The sequence below is a fragment of the Rutidosis leptorrhynchoides genome, chromosome 10 (genome assembly GCF_046630445.1).
Source record: "Rutidosis leptorrhynchoides isolate AG116_Rl617_1_P2 chromosome 10, CSIRO_AGI_Rlap_v1, whole genome shotgun sequence".
NCBI classification, from domain to species: Eukaryota; Viridiplantae; Streptophyta; class Magnoliopsida; order Asterales; family Asteraceae; genus Rutidosis; species Rutidosis leptorrhynchoides.
The window spans coordinates 60,778,212-60,798,753 of record NC_092342.1 but is presented as its reverse complement, the minus strand read 5'-3'; the positions used below and the strand labels follow the sequence as shown (position 1 = coordinate 60,798,753).

At 37.2% G+C, this 20,542-nt stretch overlaps 1 long non-coding RNA gene across 1 annotated transcript; it reads right to left on the bottom strand.

The window, feature by feature from the left end:
* Positions 1-3,739: 3,739 nt before the first annotated feature.
* Positions 3,740-12,523, bottom strand: LOC139873543 (uncharacterized). The gene is made up of 3 exons (XR_011767375.1): positions 12,481-12,523; positions 12,229-12,330; positions 3,740-4,090 (listed from the first exon to the last, which is right to left on the bottom strand). It is a non-coding gene; the product is annotated as an uncharacterized lncRNA (long non-coding RNA).
* Positions 12,524-20,542: the final 8,019 nt, after the last annotated feature.

Sequence of the window (20,542 nt, the reverse complement as noted above, 5' to 3'; positions counted from 1 at the left end):
TTCTTACACCAGAAGACCAATTAAAGTATGCAACTCTTCAATTATAGGGTTCTTCATGAGACTATACTGCCTCACCAATCACTCTAGACATGTCCAATCCCGAACACACATGTCAATGATCACCCTCGTACAGGATTTTCCGTCTATCTATGATTTTCATTCACAACAATCAGAAAATCTAATAGACGCCCTCGTAGACTCTTCATTAAGGCTCCAGTGAGAACGCAGTCACAACCTCGAAATCTACTAACTTTTTAACTTCCCGTTTTCTTCGCTGGTTCACTGACCTCCCCATAGCTATGAATTTCAGAAACTCATCTTCTCATCCCAAACACGCTCTCACTGTACGAGTAAGAAATAAAACCGCGGCTACTCGAGAAGAAACTTAGTTCGTACCACCAGTCAGTCACAAATTTCTATGCCATCGGAGAGTAAAACAAGTACTTGAAGCCATAGTGTTACCCAGAATCATCACACTAATCTTAAGAACATTGGAGACACCGTCGCATAATCATCTCCACAACTCCACTAGTCGACTAACTCCCACTAGCTCGATAACTTCTGTCGGTTACCAAACTCATACCAAGTTCCCGACACCCTCAACGATCTTAGAAAGCTCAAGTTCCGGGACTTACACGATTATCCACCCCTCTTCCATCACCTAAAGAATCCTAATTGATCACCCTCGAAGAAGAACCGCTCCCTTTGTTGAAACATCAACCAAGCCTGAGCAACCGTCGAACGTGTTCTATCTGACTCCCTTCGACAACCACTTTCCTTAGTGATAAGGAACTCTAATCCGCCCGCATATTCCATAAACCCTAGAATATTGAACAAACTCCATTGGTCATCCCGTTTCCAAACCCCGCAATCACCAAACTTCCCCGATAACTCCCACTATCGACTTTCAACCCGATGTATCTTGTTCGTTACAACAACCGCTCTAAACCGAGAGAAAAATCAACCTCCTAAGCTTCCATAACAAACCCACATCTCTGAAAACATATCTTGTTTCGCTTGAAGTTTCCGAGACAAAACCATCTCGCACTCGCGTCATCAAATCCGAAAAACTTCATCCTGAAAACTTCCCAGATTCGAAAAAATCATATCTCAAGATCCAACGGTCAGATCAGCCTCAAATTTTTACCACGTGTAGATCAGTACGTCTACTATCAACACACAAATAATCAAGTCGATCCAACAGTTAACGAACCCGCTAAAAATTTTCTACTACAGCAGCTGCTGAAACTTCGAATTGATGGTTCGATCATTCTTTCGCACGGGTGCGCGAAGAACGAGAACTCAGATCTGAAACCCGGACCTCCCAAAAAATATCTCCGCAACGAACCCATCGACCCGACCTCTGACTCCGTAACGCTTCGCGAAAAAATCACCATCATAATGCAATCAGCGTCCCGATTACAAAATAACTTCCAAGAACCGATACCCGAATCTTGTGTGATAAACTCTCCCGGATACATAGACATATCCATGAGTTCATCGCGACCAACTAAGTCACCCGGCCTCGGTACATGTTGCAAAACAAATCCCTAGCTCGTCGTTTGATCTAACTTTGATGAAAAAACCGAATCATCAACCATATCGAAGAAACTTGCTTTCAAATTCGCCATCGCTCCCAAAGTCAAAACATTAGCCTCTGATACCACGTGTAAGGATTTAGGACGCAAACAAGAATATGTGATAGTGGTATCATCAATCACAAACAACCCACGAACGACAAACGAATAATCTAAAAGCATAAAACGATAAATAAACGACACAAGATTTAACGTGGTTATATCCCAACTCCAAAACACGGAGAAGGGTTTAGTCCACGGCCATAAACTATAGATTTTTCACTATTAATTTCGTGCACATATGTTAGGGTTACAATAGGGTGTTTATATAGGCAAATCTAAATAAGGAAACAACTTAAAGAGCAAGAAAACGTGTTTTTCCTCGTCAGGCTCCCGGATAGGCTTAAGCCACATCGTGGATAGAGGAGTCGCGTCGTGGCTTAAAGCATGATCTTGAAACAGAAAATTCCAAGTTTTAAGCCACGTCGTGGCTGGAGGAGGCGCGTCGTGACTTAAAGCTGCAACCGAAATCTTCTTTGTTTTTGATATCCTTCACACATCTCACAGTATAGATGCTTAACACTTACTCCCTCCGTCCCAATTATATAGTCCAGTATTCCTTTTTGGGACGTCCCAAATTAATTGTCCACTTCCATAAATGGAAAAGAATAATATGATAAAGTTCTTTTATGCCCCTATACATATAAGACAAAAAAGATGGGTAAAAAGTAAAGGGTAAGACTGGAAAGTGAACAAAAAGTACATGTGTCAGTCACTTTTTCTTAAACTATGTGTTTTTTGTCTAGAGACAATAGATTTGGGACGGAGGGAGTATTATATTGACATGACTTTTGATTATTTAACCTATACGCAAACACTTATTATATTGACCTGTATATGCATATTAGAGAGTTGTATATGTTATGGACCGAAGGGGGTTTGAGAACTATATAGAGGCCGGTCAAATATTACCCTCTAATACAGGGCACCAAATATGTTAACACTCCAAGGTTTCTTGATTAGGTTATCATACACAAATTGGATTAGATCAAATAATTCAGACTAAAAGGAGTAGAGCTCACCTTCCACACTATGTCATCAAGACACAAACATATCATGCCTTACTTGTCCAAAAAGAGTCGTTCTGTTGGGGGCTTCCCGCAAACATCCTTTATGGCCGAGGTAACAACAAAAATTGCTTCCGATACTTCACGAAAAGAGAAAGTAATTATAACAACTAGAAAATCAAAGATATATAATGGAGAAAAATGCTGGCTACATTTAAGCAAAGTTGCAAAATTCGCTACTACTTTTAAGTTTTTATGGTTATCTAAAACACACTTTAACACTCATAAAAAGGGAAGATTTTGAGGACCCGACTTGATATCATTAGGTATTTGTTATAAAAATAATGAGCAGATAGATAATATCAAAGCGGACCCTTTTAAAAAAGAAGCAATACAATTTAATTGAGACAAGCAGAAAAATTGTTGGTGTTAGAGAAACTAGGAGAGGCTTACAAGCAAGCTCATCATACTCATCTTTTCCAACAAGATAGATGCTGACGTGTCCCAGCACAGTGTAAACTATATATACAGACCTGAAAAGGCAATGACAAAAAATAAAATACAATATATGATAATGAAGAATTCAGTAAGTTCATAAGTTGTGTGTATCTACTGTATGCAGAACATCTATGGTGAAACCTTATGTAATGAAAAAACTTGATAGGATAAACTGAGATCCGTTAAAAAGGCGTGTTCTCGTTCAATTCATATCTGAGAAAACTTATCTTTGAGTGTATGTTGGTATGAATGAGTGAGTGTTTACAGTCAATAAAAAAACAATTCCTCTAATGTAAATATCATTTCAGTATATCAAAAACATACCAAAAGAATTAAAGGTTTGATTACAATTACAACACCTAAAATGTTTTTAATCAATTTCTAGTCAACTTCCTATTGTGATTGAAGATGAAAGAAAAGTATTTATAAGAAACACCCACTGAGATGGATAAACATTTCGGTCTAGAATATTATGAAAAGTAAAAAAAGCAACTTCATAAATAATTCAAAATAGAAATATTCCTAATCATGAAAAGCTAACAGCCTAACAACCATATCATGCAATAAGCATGGTCATATTGTAGTACAAAACTAACTACTAAGACCACAACAATGTAAAACAAACTCTTGTGCAACCTTTAATTCATGCAATACATGAGTATTTGAACAACTTTGCAAGCATGATTAAATTGAGAGAAAAAGTTCACATCAATGTTAAAGGGAAGCAAATAATAGTATCATACTTGTGGCATGCGACAAGAAGTTCTTCATTCTTGACACCTTTAAGATAATCTGCTCCAAGTTTTACCAAAAAAGATCGCCAATGTAGTCTTTCCTTGCCCGGAACACCATTGAAACTCCACTATAACGCAGCATATATGATATATAATAACGTATATATGGAGCAAGCGCTTCAATAGTGTAACATCACATATACCAAGTTCAAAGCTGCAAAATAAGCAATTATTATATGCAAATGGTACTCGCTGGAGGTACCTGGTTTCAGAACAACCAGTACTATCTCATATAGGAAGATATTACTACAGGGGAGGTTCAATATAGGGATGGAAATGGGCATCCGATCCGATGGACATCCATCCGATCCGATCCGATCCGCTTAAAGCGGGTATGGATGATTTTAAATGGATATGGATACGCATATGGATTAACCAAAATGGATATGGATATAGATACGGATGAAAAATTTCACCCACGGATATATCCATTTACACCTGAAATGCATATACAAATACATAAACATAGATATATGCATGTACAATAACTATTACAAATGCATTTACCATTACACATATATGTTGTTTGCAGCCATATAATGAATTTACTAAGAATACTCACAATAAAACGTGTATATCTATCTTAACAAACATACCGATTACCAATTAAATTTGTCGTCATCTATGTTTAATAGTAATTTTAACAAATTGTGTTCACTTTTCGATAAAAGATTACGCATTGTGATGAAATGATTTTTTAATATCATATTATATTAATTTTTGTTATATTACGTTTTCGTTTTCATTGCATATAGGAAAATATTATAACATTTCTTAAATATCCAATGAATATCCATTAACCCGCTTAATTCAATGGATGTGGATACAGATGGATGAACTAAATTTAAATGGATATGAATATGAATATGGATATGGATGAACAAAAACTAAATGGATATGGATATGGCCTCACCTGATCCATATCCGATCCATTGCCATCCCTAGTTCAATACAGAACCAAAAAAGATATAGAACTTACAAAACTAACTAATGTGCACCATGCGTTCATTTTGTTAATGTATGTAGGCTTCTTTAAACGGCAGGGGAATTACTTGGTGGTTAAGTTAGGGTTTGGCCAACCCTAATTTAAATGGGCCGGTTTAGGGTTTACATAGATTAGGGTTATGCTTAATCCTTGTCTATAAATACTCCCTCATATGTACTTGTAATGTATCACCTCCAAATTAATAATATACTCTCTAGTTCCAAAGTGGATGTAGGTTTCACATCGAAACTGAACCACTATAATTCTCGTGTTCTTTTATTCTGTGTTTATTATTCGGTTGCTTGTTTGTGATTGCTAATCAATTAGGGTTGTTACTCTGATCAAAGGCAGGTTCAAGCCTTAACAACTGGTATCTAGAGCTCAGGTTCTAAACCCTAGCCGATTGCAAATAACAAGATCAGATCAGATCTGCTGCTGCTGCTACAGATCAGATCAGATCTGCAGCTGTTACAGACCACTTATTGCTGCTGTTTTTTTGTTGCTGTTCGATTAAGTTAATCACAGGTTTGCCGGTGCTGTTACATAAGGTGCAGCCGTCACCTTCTTCACAGCAGATCGCGACAGATAGAAGCCACTGCTGCTGTCAAATCACAGCTGTTTGCAGGTCAAACCCTAGCCGTCACTAACTCCTGCTGCTCTTAAAATTAAGATCAGAAAGCCTTTACAATGGCAGAAGAAGGAAGGATTAAAATCGATAAGTTTGATGGGCAAGATTTTGGATGGTGGAAGATGCAGGTTGAAGACTTTTTATGTCAGAAGGATCTGATAGATGCTTTGAGTGAGAATAAACCAAAAAGTATGAAAGACGACGAGTGGAAAATACTTGACAGGAAAGCCCTAGCAGTTGTCAGACTCACGTTGACAAAAAGTGTTGCCTTTAACATTGTGAACGAAACCACGACACATGGTTTGATGAAGACCTTAGCAAATATGTATGAGAAGCCGTCTGCTTCTAACAAGGTGTTTTTGATCAGACAGTTGGTAAACACCAGGTTGAAAGAAGGTGCTTTAGTAACAAATCATGTTAATAACTTCAACAATATTATCTCTCGGTTACTGTCAGTTGATATCAAGTTCGATGACGAAGTCAAAGCTCTTCTATTATTATCTATTATTATCTTCGTTACCTGAAAGCTGGTCAGGTTCAGTCACAGCTATCAGTGGATCCACAGAGTCCTCAAAGCTCAAGTTTGAGGGCATTTGTGATTTTATTCTTGGAGAAGATATAAGAAGAAAGAGCTCAGGAGAACCATCAGGAAACTTGTTGAGCACAGAAGAGAGGGGTAGGAGAAAAGGCAGAAGTAACATCAGGGGCAGGTCAAAGTCAAGAAGAAGGAGTGTGTCGAGAACAAGAAATGATATTAAATGTTGGAATTGTCAGGAGACTGGGCACTTCCGAAACCAGTGCACTAAGCCAGTAACATCATCAAAGCCAAAGGAAGTTAATGTTGCAGTTGCAACAGATGATTATGATAACGTCCTTGTTTGCTGCATTGAGAATACAATTGATGCGTGGGTTATGGATTCAGGAGCATCATTTCATGCTACTCCAAGTCCACATATGATGAAGAATCTACGAACAGGTCATCTTGGTAAAGTTCGTTTGGCTAATGATCATTGTCTTGATATTACAGGGATTGGAGATTTAGAGCTGAAGACCTCTTTGGGCACTAATTGGATCTTGGAAAATGTCCGAGTTATTCCTGGCCTAAAGAAGAAACTAATCTCTGTTGGACACCTTGATGATCAAGGATACAGTGTGCTATTTGGTGAAGGTCAGTGGAAAGTAATAAAGAGGAACTTAGTAATAGCCAAGGGTAAGAAGAGAGGCACTCTTTATATGGTAGAAGTTCCAGCTAATGAAGTAAATGCAGTTTCCAATGATCGTAGCTTAACCAGTCAGTGGCACCAACGTTTAGGTCACATGAGTGACAAAGGAATGAAAATGCTAGTGTCAAATGGTAAAATTCCTGGTTTGAAGAGAGTTGAATCGGACTTTTGTGAGTCATTATTTTTAGGAAAGAAGAAGAAGGTCACCTTTGCAAAAGCAGGCAGAACATTAAAGGCTCAGAAGTTGGAGCTAGTACACACGGATGTGTTCGGGCCTACTCCTGTTTCTTCATTGGGAGGAGCACGCTATTATGTTACTTTCATTGACGATTCAACAAGCAAGGTATGGGTTTACTTTCTTAAAAATAAATCTGATGTATTTGAAGCTTTTAAGAAACGGAAATCTGCTGTTGAATTATCTTGTGATTTAAAGGAAAAATGCTTGAAGTCGGATAATGGAGGAGAATACATCAGCACCGAATTCGTTAACTATTGTGCTGATCATGGCATTCGGATGATCAAGACGGTTCCAGGTACTCCACAACAAAACGGAGTTGCAGAAAGAATGAACCGTACTTTAAATGAGAGAGCACGTAGCATGAGACTTAATTGTGGGCTACCAAAGACTCTATGGGCTGATGCAGTAAGCACTGCCGCTTATTTGATCAACCGTTCTCCATCAGCTCCGCTTGATTTCAAAATACCCGAAGAAGAATGGAGAGGTAAAGCAATCAGTTATGAGCATCTAAAAATCTTTAGGTGCAGTGCATATGATATTAATAAAGATGGTGACAAACTTGATGCAAAAGCAAAGAAGTACGTGTTCATTGGTTATGGGGGAGATGACATGAGTTACAGGTTATGGGATAACAAGGGAAAACATGTTATCAGAAGTAAACATGCCACCTTCAATGAAGCAGAATTGTACAAGGATTTCAACTCAACACCAAAAGAAAAAGAATCAGTTGAATTTGAGGTTGACACAGAGACAACAAGAGAGGATGAAAGGGAAACTCCAGAGTTTGAAACTGAAGTTCCAGTGGGAGTTCCTAACAGTGAAAGCTCGGAATCTGATCACGAGCAGACTTCGGAAAGTGGGAGCTCAGATTCTGATGATGAGCAGCCCCCACCACAATCTGACCAGTCCAATTGGGTCAGGAGATCTACACGAGTCACAAGACAGCCAGATAGGTTTAGTCCAACAGTCAACTATCTTCTTTTGACAGAAAATGGGGAACCAGAAAGTTATTCTGAGGCAATGAAGGTGAAAGATTCGTTCTAGTGGGAGCAGGCTATGAAAAGCGAGATGGAATCTTTATTGAAAAATCAAACTTGGAGGTTAACCAAGTTACCACCAAGAATAAGGGTCTTACAGAATAAATGGGTTTTCAGAGTCAAGGATGAAGGGGATGGTTCTAAACGATACAAAGCAAGATTAGTTGTCAAAGGATTTCAACAAAAGAAAGGAGTCGACTATGCTGAAATCTTTTCTCCAGTAGTGAAGATGACGACTATCAGATTAGTTCTAAGTATGGTGGCAACCGAGAAGTTACACTTAGAACAGTTGGATGTTAAAACAGCCTTTCTGCATGGCGACATTGAAGAAGACATTTACATATCTCAACCAGAGGGGTTTTGTGTCAAAGGAAAGGAGAATCTTGTGTGTAATCTAAAGAGAAGCTTGTATGGTTTGAAACAAGCTCCCAGACAGTGGTACTTGAAATTTGATAATTTCATGGAGAAGACGAGATTCGTGAGAAGTTCTACAGACCATTGTTGTTATTTGAAGAAATTCAAGAGCTCCTATATTATATTGCTTCTTTATGTCGATGATATGTTAATTGCAGGTTCTAATATGGTTGAAATACGCAATTTGAAGAAGTAATTATCTAGAGAATTTGAAATGAAGGATCTCGGGCCAGCTAAGCAGATTCTCGGTATGAGTATATGCAGGAATAAAGATGGGTCAGTTTCTTTATCTCAAGAAAAGTATATTCGCAAGGTTCTTGAAAAATTCAGAATGAATGGCGAGTCTACAAAGCCAAGAAACACACCGTTGAGAAGTCATCTAAAGCTTTCTAAACATCAGTCTCCTAAAACTGAAGTAGAAAAAGCAGAAATGGCTAAGGTTCCTTATGCATCTGCCATGGGTAGTCTAATGTACGCTATGGTGTGTACAAGACCTGATATAGCACATGCAATTGGGATGGTTAGTCGCTTTATGTCAGCTCCGGGGAAAGAACATTGGGAAGCAGTGAAGTGGATACTGCGGTATTTAAAAGGTACTTCCAAAGTTGGGTTATGTTTCAAGGGCAGGGATACTACTCTCAGGGGTTATTCTGATGCAGATCTGGGTAGATGCAATAATACCTTCAAGAGCACCACCGGGTATGTATTCACTATAGGAGGAACGACAGTGAGTTGGATGTCTAGGCTTCAAAAGAGCGAGGCTCTATCTACTACTGAAGCAGAATACATGGCCTTGACTGAAGCCAGTCAAGGTTTTAAAAAACGGAAACGTGCCTTGAGGCGATTTCCCTTTGTGAGGCGAGGCGTATGCCTCGAGGCGAACCGAGGCGTACGTTCGAGGCGGAGTTAAAAAAAATACATAGAAAATTATAAGTTCATTACAAGTTTCAACCGTTTCAAAATATAAGTTCATTACATCAATAAATGCTGCTGGTAAAAAACACAAAACAAAGATTATATTCAAGCTCAAATAACATAAGGATAATCATCATCATCATCCGGGTCATCATGATCTTCCACATTCAAAAAGAAAAAGTTACACTACTTACTTAGTTTTGTTTGTTTTCTTTAATTTGTTGATAAAAACCCCGAATGCAAAAGTTTTCTCTTAGTATTAAGCATGTCTCATTACTTTTTCACCCATTAATAATAGTATTTACCAAATTTACCAAAGCCAGAAAGCAAAAGCATAGATGAAACAAAACTTTATGATGTTTGCCACTAACCTCCTCCTTAGTGAAGCAATTTTATAATCCTATGTTGGATTTAAACATTTAAATTGGGCAACTCAAAAATGACTCTGAGTAAAAGCAAAAGCAAAAGCAGTTCAATAATTTACAAAAAGTAACACATTAGCCCAAACAAATAACAAAAAGCCACTAACAAAAAGCTATTTTTTTGCTAAACACAATTATGCCGCTACTTTTTTGGTAAACACTGTGAGGCGCACGCCTCTTCAATCGTATCGCCTCTTTCCAAAATCGTACCGCCTCTCAATTTTGAGGCGTACGTGTTTTCTGAGCTGTGAGGCACCCGTTTCAAAACGCAAAACATGAAAATCGCACCGAGGCGCGCCTCGAGGCGTACGCCTCAACCGTTTTTTAAAACCATGAAGCCAGTAAAGAACTAGTATGGTTGAAGACATTCGTGAAAGAACTGGATAGTAAACAGACAGAATATGTCTTATATTGTGATAATGAGAGCGCAGTCAAATTAGCGAAGAATCCAGTCTATCATGCTAAGACGAAGCACATTGGCATGAAGTATCACTTTATCAGAGAACGGATAAGCAATGGAACATTTAATCTGGAGAGCATTCCAGGTTCAAAGAATCCAGCAGATATGTTCACCAAACCAGTAACGCTGGATAAGTTGAAGCTGTGCATAGCTTCAACTGGCCTTCAGGAACACTGAAGAGAAGGCATGAACTAGAGAGAGAAGAGACGAGCTAAGTCTTGCATTGCAGAAGTACAAGAGTGCAGATCGATGGTATTCGAAGCCTCCAAGTGGGAGATTGTTAATGTATGTAGGCTTCTTTAAACGGCAGGAGAATTACTTGGTGGTTAAGTTAGGGTTTGGTCAACCCTAATTTAAATGGGCCGGTTTAGGGTTTACATAGATTAGGGTTATGCTTAATCCTTGTCTATAAATACTCCCTCATATGTACTTGTAATGTATCACCTCCAAATTAATAATATACTCACTAGTTCCAAAGTGGATGTAGGTTTCACATCGAAACTGAACCACTATAATTCTCGTGTTCTTTTATTCTGTGTTTATTATTCGGTTGCTTGTTTGTGATTGCTAATCAATTAGGGTTGTTACTCTGATCAAAGGCAGGTTCAAGCCTTAACACATTTTTTCAATGGAAACGTTATAGTGTTTAACTTGGGCACAAAGGTTCCAATGTATCTAATGTTTTAGTGTTATTGTGCACAGTTGTTCACAATAGGATAGTGGTAAAAAGCCTTAAAGTATTTATACTTGTGCATAAAGGTTCACATTTTTAGTGTTTTTGTTCACATTCTTTTAAGTGGTTCTTTATGGAACTTTTGACTATAACTCCATATACATTATTACTAAGAGGGCTTCTAACCATAATCATGACAAGCTTCCTCACCAGAACAGCAGAACTAGATGCCACAACAGCACTTCCTAACCATGACTAACACATGACTAAACACTCCCAACCATGACATACTTCCTTAAATAAATTAGGACCCACTGTATTATTTAATTAAAAAAGTTACAAGCATTATAGCTTGTTGGAGCTAATCGGTTTATGTGTCCCACATCGGAAGTAGAAAGAAACAAATGCTTGTATATAAGCTTATGGGAACCTCCCTCTAGCACCAATTGGTTTTAGAGTATTAGGAAACTCTTAAGCTTATATGCAGGATATGGTGGTCGACCTAAAATCGATACTACAAATGGTATGAGAGCGGGGTGGTACGGGTGTAATCATTGTGGCAGCGGGTGTTCAAACCGAGATGATTGTAAACGTGGCCCGGGAGGTCGGGGGTCCGGTAAAAGTAGAGATAGTTTTGAACGGGGTCAGGGGATAAAAAGCCACGTTATATGATACGTACATGTGCATGAACAAACCGATTAAGGGGGTGATTGTTGGAGCTAATCGGTTTGTGTGTCCCACATTGGAAGTAGAAAGAAACAAATGCTTGTATATAAACTTATGGGAACCTCCCTCGGTGGACCTATATCGATCCTACAAAGCTAATAGCCTAATAGTAAAAGTAAGAAAAACATATATCTCCGTCCTCAATTCCGCGAAAATAAGGCATGAAGCAGTGTGAAGGGATGGAGGGTGGCGAGGACTAGCCCATGGCTAGTTGGTGCCAATGGTGTCCTCACGAGGGCTAGCCAGAGCGGGTGAGGGCGAGCCACCGTTGGGAGACCTCTAAGTAGCCTGATCAGTTCTCTGTAATTTACATTATTGTCTTGAAACTGATTTTAACCAAACTGTACTAATATAAACTCATTGCATTTACAAATTATAATTAATGGATGGATTACATTCGAACTGATGTTTCATAAGAAATTGAATAAAACTTCATCCAAACAAACCTAATATATCAGGAAGTATCTACGATTTGTCATATTCAAGTAAAAGGATCAAACATCAATGAGAAAATTTTATTAGATTTACTTAAAGAGAGATATGTAAATTAGATTTAGGGTTTCAATGGTACCGTTCAACAAGGATATTTCCCTCCTAATTAGCAATCAGCACAGTCAGCAACATTTTGTTAGATCTTAATAAAATGATCACCTTATTTAACGATCTACAAACTCTGAAGAAAAATAAAACTGTATCTTGAGGAAGAAATCGAATTTTTAATACACAATAGATCAAGCAGTAAACTAGCTTGCAGATCATACTAGCCTTTGGTTCAAATTTATATATGATTAGGTAATACGAGATAACTAGGGTTTAGACGAACCTGAAAAACGACGAGTGAAGAGAATGAATCGAAGAAAATCAAAGTATAAAGAAATTTGTAGCAAGAGTAAGACAACTTGATGTGGGTTGTTTTTTTTTTTTTTTTTTTCATTTTGTTATGTGCGGGTTTAGGATGGCAAAAACACCCGGTCCCCGATGGTAAATCCGAAACCCAGCACTTATAGAACGGGTCTGCTAGTGGGTATTCAGGTCTAGTGTTGGGTATAGAGATGGTTTTAAATTTTTATGCGGGTTCAGGTCCGGGTATGGTTTTATATACAAACCCGATTACCCGACCTGTATGCCCGAATAATACCCGAATCTATATACCCAACCCGTTTAAGTTCTCTTATTCAGTGCATACAAACTTGCTAAATAAATCTTTCTAAGAGAAAAATCGATCACCATAAACGTGATTAAATACTATAAAATTGTGTTTGCGCTTATAATCGAATAGCGCATAGCCTAGCTTTAGAGGAAGCTTACAGCGCATAAGCCCTACATGACGTAACAATACACATACACATCATCCATCAAATAAGCAACATAAAAAGCATGCTTCGAATATTTTGGGATTGGCCAGTCAACTCTAAGTCTTAAGGGTTAGCTGGCCAATTAGATTGCGACGCGTGTCATATGAAAGTCAAAGCATTGAACTTTGTCAAAAAATAGAACACATGAGCCTTCACTATTAGGGCACTTGAATTTTTTTAGAGCTCATACACTTTCTCTCTCTAAGAAGGTGTTTCTCTCTAGAGTGGCAGTTTGACTGAACTCAAGCTCTAATTGGATCCATTAGTCATCGTTGACGAAGAGCGACTTATGTTAATCCGTTCACTATCAATGTGATCATGTCTACACTCGTATCTTGTCCGATGGCCTAATAAGTTCGATCACATAATCTGATTGTTGGGTTTCTTTATTGGGTTTTCATTTATGAGAAAGTTATAGCCCAAAGCCCAACAATTAGGCCCATTATAAGGTTAGCTTGGCCATGTATCCTTATGGCATTTAAATACTTCAAGTGCAGTCATTTATTCATAATAAGAGAGTTGAGAGTTTACGAAAAAGAGTGAAAAACCCTAAATCACGTATTTGGAGACAGCTGCTTAGAAAACAGACGATCTCAGGAAATATAAGCATTTAATATTCAACAATTTTGGAAAGCTTGTTCGTGACATTTGGGCAAAGGTTTTCAACCGTTGAATTTGTCTACGAAGGTTTGTAGCTCGAGTTAGAGCTATTGGAGCAGCAACAGTTTTTTATGTAGTGTTGTTCCTCTTTTGTCTTTAGATAGTTTTCATATACTTTTTGATTGTGATGTACAAGAGTATGATGAAGGTTGTATGCCTCTAGTGTATCTGGAGAATAACTATTGTATTGCTCTCTTATTGGTGATAGTGGCTTCTAAGTGGCCTATACGTCCCGTGGTTTTTACTCTCGATTTTTGAGAGGTTTTCCACGTAAAACGTTTCGTGTGTTATGCGTATGCTTAATTATATTTATTTGCTAATACTGGGGCTGATTTGAGTTGCATTTAGTGTACCTTATATATTAGTACACTCATTGTTTAATACGGGTAGAGAAAGTGTTTGTCAAACGAGATTTATTTCGCTTTGTAGATTGCTCGTTGTGACTTATTTCCCATCAAACTAGTATCAGAGCCAGGTTGTTTAGTTTGCCTTTGTGTAAAGATGGAAGCTAATGCAAGTAAGATGATTAGTTTAAATGGTTCAAATTATCGTGTTTGTAAAGGCAAGAGAGAGGATCTTCTTTATGTGAATGATTACTATTTGCCTGTTTTTACTGAGAATAAACCCTAGGGTAAGTCTGATGCTGAGTGGAAAATATTTCTTAGACAAGTATGCGGGTATATTTGGCAGTGGGTTGATGATAACGTTATGAACCATATCACCGAGGAGAATGATGCTAAAGCCTTATGGAAAAAGCTTGAGCAGTATATGAATGAAAGACTGAAAATAACAAGTTGTTCTTAATTAAGCAGATGATGGCTTTGAAGTATCTTGATGGGACTCCTATTACAGATCACCGGAATGCATTTTAGGGTATTATAAATCAGCTTGCAGGAATGGGTATCAAGTTTGAGGATGAGGTTCAAGGCCTTTGCTTACTTGGTACATTACCGGACTCTTGGGAGACCTTTAGGTTATCATTGTCCAACTTTGTACCTAATGGTACTATCACCATCGAACAATGAAAAGATGAGAAGAAAATCACAGGGTTCCTCTTCACAGTCAAATATATTGGTTACTGAAACGCGTGGGAGAAGTCATAGTAGAGGTCAAGGTAAAAGAGGCAATCATCGTAGCAGCTCAAGCAGCGGTAAATTTGCTAATGTTGATGTTATACTTGTCATGAAAAGGGGTACACAAAGTGGTATTGTCCAAAATCGTAGAACGAGAAGAAAAATGCATATAATAATAATAAACAAAAGAAAAGTGATGGTGGTGATTATAAGGTTGAAGTTAACGCTATCACGTATGAGTTCTTAGTTTGTATTGATTATGATATGATCAATCTTACTCATGATGACACGAGTTGGATTGTTGATAGTGGTGCTACATGTCATGTTGCAATATGTAGAGATCACTACTCATCTTACACTTCGGATGACTATGGATTTGCTAGGATGAATAATGTCGGGTTATTAAAGATCGTTGGTATTGGAGATGTTTGTTAGAAATTTGACGCATGGATGGAGTTGGTTTTGCACAATGTAAAACATGTCCCGGATATGAGACTTAATGTTATTTCAGCAGACATTCTTGATGATGATGGTTACAATAGAAGTTTTGGTAATAGTATTTGAAAACTAACTCTTGCTTCTATGATAGTGGAAAGAGGCAAGAAAGACTCAAGATTATACATTACACGTTCGAACATCCTCCAGAACATTGTTAAAGCTGTGAACAATGTTGACTCTACTAAGTTGTGGCATAAAAGACTTGGCCACATGAGTGAAAAAGAGATGTATATCTTGGTTAAGAAGAATATGTTGTCGGGTGTTAGTGATATTAATTGAAGTAAGTATTATCATTGTTTGGCAGGGAATCATACCAGAGTTGTGTTTAAGAGTCATTCTCCTTTTCGAATGGAGAGCGTACTTGACCTAGTGCATTCAGATATTTGTGCGCCTATGAATATTAGGACACTTGGCAGATATTCCTACATTGTTACATTCATCAATGATCATTCCAGGAAGGTGTGGGTTTACACCTTAAAGTCAAAGGTTCAAGGAGAAGTGTAAGGAATTTCATGCCCTAGTTGTAAGGCAAACGGGAAAGAAGCTTAAGTGTATTCTGACTGATAATGGTGGCAAATACATTGGAAGATTTGATGCTTATTGTAAAGAGAATGGTATTCGGCATCAGAAGACTCCTCCAAAGACACCTTAGTTGAATGGCTTAGCGGAGAGGATGAACACAACTTTGGTTGAGAGAGTTAGATGTTTGCTTTCACATGCTGGGTTGTTTGGTTCCTTTTGGGGTGAGACTTTGAATACGGCGGTTCATATTATTAATCTAACCTCATGTGTTCCTTTGCATTTTGATGTTCCTAACAGGGTTTGGAGCGGAAAAGATGTTTCTTATCGTCATTTACGATTCTTTGGTGTAAGGCATTTGTTCACGTTCTCAAAAATGAAAGGTCAAAGCTTGATATGAAGACTAAGCCATGTGTTTTCCTCACGCTAAGGTGAAGATGATTTTGGGTACAGGTTGTATGATCCAGTTCAGAAGAAACTTGTACGAAGTTGAGATGTTGTGTTTTCAGAAGATCAAATGTTGAAAGATGTTGATAACTCCTAAATTATACAGTTTTTTGATAACATTTTGAGGAGTTATCTTAATATTTTTGAGTCATTTTAATGCCAAAACACACTAAAATGGGAAAAAATGGGAAAAAGGTATTTCTGATGATTTTATCAAAGTTATGTATTAAGCAGGATCAAAAATAAGGAAAATTGCAAATCGGCTAAATGAAGCCACCGGCATGGATACAAGGAAGCCGCCGGCTTGGAGCTGAATACACCAGAATGTTCCAGAATCGATGTAAAATTGAAAGAACTTGTTGATCAAGAAAAAGGCAAAGGAAGCCTCTGGCTTCATCCTGAAGCCGCCGGCCTGGTTGACACGGTTTCTCAACTTGTTGATCAAGTTCAAGTAAAAATGGAAACAAAATCAAGACAAAATCAGAAAGATCTGGCGGATCTTTGAAGCCGCCGGCTTGAGTATGACGGTTAAAAGATATAGCTTGCGGATTAAGTTTAACTTGCACAAGGAGTCACCGACTCAAGGCAAGCCGCCGGCTTCCCACTGAAGTCGCCGGCTTGGCCACCGAACTTAAACATTATAAATACAGGCCTCTGGTCTCAGTTTTCATATGTATTAGTTTTCAGAATTTAATAATTCTGGTTAGGTCATTTTTTAGGGTTTTTCTCTAAACCCTTAGGTTAGATTTAGTCTTTGTAATCAAGATTCAAGTTTTAATTCAAGTTATTTTACATCTACCTTCTTTTTAAGGTATGATTCTATCCTTATTTTATTGTTTTATTTATCTTATTTACTGTGTTCTTTTCTGTTCGTCTTCTGCTATGAACTAAACGTTCATAGTGGTTACGTGGATGACGATTGAACTTCATCTGAGAATCAGATGAAGCCACCGGCCTCACCCTCAAGCCGCCGGCTTGATGGTAAGGAAGCCGCCGGCTTCAGTGCTTCATCCGTACAATTTTTGGTCCTTTCCCAGATCTGTATGGTCGAGTTTCTGTGATGATATTTTAACTGTTTCGAATCTGTTTTGCTTAAATATACTTGTTTGTCATGCTTAATGATTAGATAACATGATTTTAGGGTTGATTAGTACTTGATCCAACGATCTATTATTCGATTCATGCTACTTGTTTAGATCAAGTCCATCAAACTTGTTAAATTGAATTGCATGCAACTAAGTTAAACAGCATAATAGTGATAAACTTGTTTAGTTGGAATTACACTTATATAATAGAGTTTGATATTGTTAGGCTTAGTCGAAGATCCTCCATTTGGATGTGTTTAGTTAATGATTGCATGAAAACTAAGTAGTAATTGACTTTCAGCTAGTAACTTTAGTTGATCTACTTGATGTTTAATAGCTTATATAAATTGTCAGTCTATTTGCATGTTAATCATCATCATAAGGTTGATATGTATCATGTAATTGAATTGAATGCTAAGAATTGAGATATTAGTCATGCACATCAACTTTTTGGTGCCGATGCCGGGGAGCGCGGTAAATACGGAAATTGGATATACTTTGGTTATTGATATTTCTTGAAAACGGGTGATGACTGTCATCCTTTAGAGGAGGGTTGCTGGGGTTCCGATTTAAAGGCTCCTGCTCAAATCTAGACGCTGACGGGTCACTTAAGTATTGAAAGATTCAATAGGCCATGTATGTTTGATTATTCATTGTTATGCGATAAACGTTGTTATTTAAATTATTTATAAGTTATTTATATTTTATTACTTAAAATTTAATCTATTTAGTTATTAGTTAATTACTTAAATTATTTTCTCATTCAAATATTAATTCCTCCTATAATTAAAATCTCCATTTTAAAATCTAAATCACAAATCTTATTTAAAAATATGGAACAACCAATAAAGAGAAAAGAAGATAAAACTTTTATAGAAATGTTCAGTATAGAAAATAAGGATGAATATACAGCTGATCTATATACACCAAAACAAATACAATCGATGTTAGAATGGAATGAATACATGAGACAAATAAAAGAAAAGGAAGAAAATGCTCAAACTCAACATAAGATAACTATCGAACAATATCTTTCCAATGCATATTATTGGACTAATGACGAGGAAGAGTTGGTCAACGAGGAGTTCTAACCAGTTAAAGAAGAGGTAGAGGAGATTGGGTTAGTGTTAGAAACATGTCGATAGAAGAGATAATGATAGCCGAGGGATTTTACCCGTGTTTTTATGGACCTTTTCAATGTTGTACAAATCCAGACGTAAAACATTCATGTACCCCATCTAATACACAATTACCTACCGATTCATACCTAGAACAATTAAGTAATACAAAATCTATTCCAATACCACAACCTACCATTCCACCACCTTTGTTAGTAGACCCGGATAGTATATTTAGTGATGAAATTTTAGAAGAAGAATCACCGGTTATAGATTGGGATCCTTCAGATACCAAAGACGATGATGAGTTCCATCCGATCAAATGGGATTCTTCTGATGATGAAAATGATTCTTATCTTAATTTTGAGGTGGAAAGGTTGCTAGAAAATACTAGGTTAGTGGAAACTGCTCCAATTTTAAGGTTATATGACATTGATTCTTCTCTTGAGGAAGACTTTCAGGAATTAATGAATGTGGACACGGGGGATTTCACACCTCTATAAGTATTAAGGATGAAGATCTAGATGCCGAGTTTGACGAGTTTATGAAGGTCAACATAAATGATGAATCCGAGAATGAACTATTTGAAATATTTACTAAGAAAGAACTTATACCGGAAACACCACTTGAAATATGTATAACTCCGATAAACTTCGTGTATCCTAAAAAAATTATAGGATGTGAAATGGTATTTGAAGACCCGTTTTGGCAAGAACCCGAAACAAAAACAAACTTATTGCCACAAGACTTACACAATGGGAAACTATTTATTGACACTCGGGTTAATTTCAAAGTTCTGATTAAACAGCAAATTAAATATATCTTTACAACCCGAGGTATTAATGATTGGCTCACGTTACTAATTCGTGGAACGTTTTCCACCGATTTTATATGTCGCCCGATAAGTGTGGGGGAGTTAAACCCCACTAAGAAAAAATTTAAATGGGGATGAGTCAAGCTTATGACTCATTAATCAATAAGCATGTTTTGTGTTATGTTTCATATGTTGGCCATCTATGAGTAGAATTCGAAGCTGATTGGCGCATGCTGATCTTCACGCTCATCCTTTCACCTGCAGCTCATAAAACCCTGTGATGTTTTCTCTCCCTTTTACTTTTACATTTTTGTCTTCCTTTATTTTATCGTTGTAGTATAAATTCATGCAAGTGAGGACATTGCATAATCTAAGTGTGGGGAGGGAAGTGATTAATCACTTAAAAAATTATATAAAAATACTATCAGATATTCCCGAAGAAAAATGGGTATAATTTTAATTTTTTTCGATTTTTCGAAAGTATAAATTCTTAGTCAAACTTATGTCTTTTTACTAACTTAATCTTAATGTTAATAATAGAACTACTCTCAATTTCGAGATTGGATTACTTGTTTAAGATAAGAAGTAAAAGCCAAAAATTGTGAAACGAGTGCAAACTTATAGCCACTACCATATGGCATAATAAGCATGGACCACTGAGGCAGCAAAAGAGTCCCAATGAAGGGCCAATTTAGAAAAATTGCCAAGTGTAAAGCTAATGCTAAGCATTAAAGTAAAAGAAATGAAAAGAAAAAAGAGCCCAATGAAGGCCAACAAAAGAAAAGAGTTCCAATGAGAACCATACACTTATAAAAATTCTCTAGAACCCAAAAGAGTCCAATGATGACCAAACTTGTATAAATTTGACTTAATAACCATTAGGATTACTTGTAATCCTTGGTCTGGTTCAGACTAGTTCTTGTAAATAATAAATACTAACTTCTTATTAAGTGTAACGACTCGTCAAAATCGCTATTGACGCGGCACGTTAATCATTGATTCCACAGTGAGGTTTTGACCTCTATATGATACGTTTTGATAAAATATTGCATTCATTAAAATAAGTGACTTTCTAAACATAGAAAGTTATAAACATGTGGGCGAGTGCTTAGGTATAAGCAAAACCCCAAAATACATAAGTCTTTAATTTACAGGTTGACATCACAGTCCAATTATTTATTACACAACGCAGTTTTATTTTGAATGCAATAAACTTTGTACAAAGCATGAGAGACTCCATGCAGGCAACAAGCACATCACAGCGGAAGCATTCTAAGGACCTGAGAATAAAACATGCTAAAAAGTCAACACGAATG